The following is a 1480-nucleotide window of genomic DNA, read 5'->3' on the forward strand; positions in this document are numbered from 1 at the left end:
CACACATATATATACATATATATACACACATATATATACATATATATAATTTGTAATCACTTGTGTAAGTGTAAATAAAAATCATACCAGTACCGATAATCAGATTTTTACATTACTGCAGACATTCACAAGTTTGATGAAAACATCCCTTTTTACAGATAATAATGTGCATATATAAAATCATGCACCAGCTGCACAAATAGTCAGCACTTTTGTTCCTTTACACCTGCTTTTTATTGGATTTTTATTTTCAAATGTGTATATCAATTAGTTTTATTGGAATTTTAACTTAACAGAATAGCAGAATGTGGGTGAAATATGTGTAGCTTTAAATTGTTTTTGTATTTCAGTGAACCGTAAGTGTGCAAGACCCCATCTAGATCACAATGCATTGCAAAAAAAAACCCAACTTTTTGGGTATGTGCATTATTGGCTGCAAAAAGATCAACCAAGTGAATTTTCTGCTTTTTATATTAGAGCCCTAAGATTTACAGTCAGAGTCAGAGGCTTTATGTTTTTCAAGACTGTTAGATAAAATTAATCAAAAACATAAAACCAAAAYGTATTTTGTTACTCCAAACCTAAAGGGGAAAAACGTCTAATTTTCGAGTTGAACCGGGTGTGCAAATTCCCGAGCCACACTTGAACGCAGCTCCAAGGCYGAAGCTGTCAGAGCATGGAGCGAAGCATTCTGGGACTTGTAGTGTTAGACAATGACGTCAACGATGGGCTCTGTATTTATAGCATCTCTGCACATTAGAGAGCTGTCACTTTCGTTGTTAGATCTTTTCTGATTGATTATTTAATTTTTAGCTCTTTTTATTTATTTTTTTCTTCCCGTCGCCACAAAACAGAAAACATAGAAGAGAAACAGCTGCACTGATTTGTGTTTAGCCCTGCAGAAGCCTGTTGGAGGTGGATCATATGAGGGTGATGCTTTAAAACTTTACCTTGTAACAGCAGAGGGCCCTTTTGGACAGATGCTCTCTGCTGGGACAACGTCTGCATGAAAATYGCATGAAACTCCAGGAGGAGGAAGTTAAAAGGGAAGAAAGGCTGAGTTTGTTTATAAATGCAGCACGTTTTTAAAAGACGTTTGTAGCCGTTGTTGTGTTTAAGTATAAATTATATATGTATATTAGAAAAAAAAAAACTCCTGATGCTCGTTTTTGTGCTGCAAATGGTTCTTTGAAGTGTCAAAAAAAAAAAGAAAAAAGGAGTCTCTTCGTCTCATCACCGGTTCACACGTCCAGTTACCCATCCACCTTTGTAGTTTCTACGGTGAATTATGAGCCGGGGGTGGGGGGGTGAAAAACCAAGCAACTCCAGGCCTCGCAGGTTGCAAAACATATCCTGTTTTCTTATTGGCCGTGTTTCTCTTTTCAACTTAAAAAAAAAGAAGACAGGCTACTAGAGCAGGGTTATTTTATTTTTTTTACAGTGATGATGCACTGCTTTATCACTATTTCTGATTGGAGCG

Source organism: Austrofundulus limnaeus, unplaced genomic scaffold (genome assembly GCF_001266775.1).
Source record: "Austrofundulus limnaeus strain Quisiro unplaced genomic scaffold, Austrofundulus_limnaeus-1.0 Scaffold71, whole genome shotgun sequence".
In the NCBI taxonomy this organism is placed as follows: domain Eukaryota; kingdom Metazoa; phylum Chordata; class Actinopteri; order Cyprinodontiformes; family Rivulidae; genus Austrofundulus; species Austrofundulus limnaeus.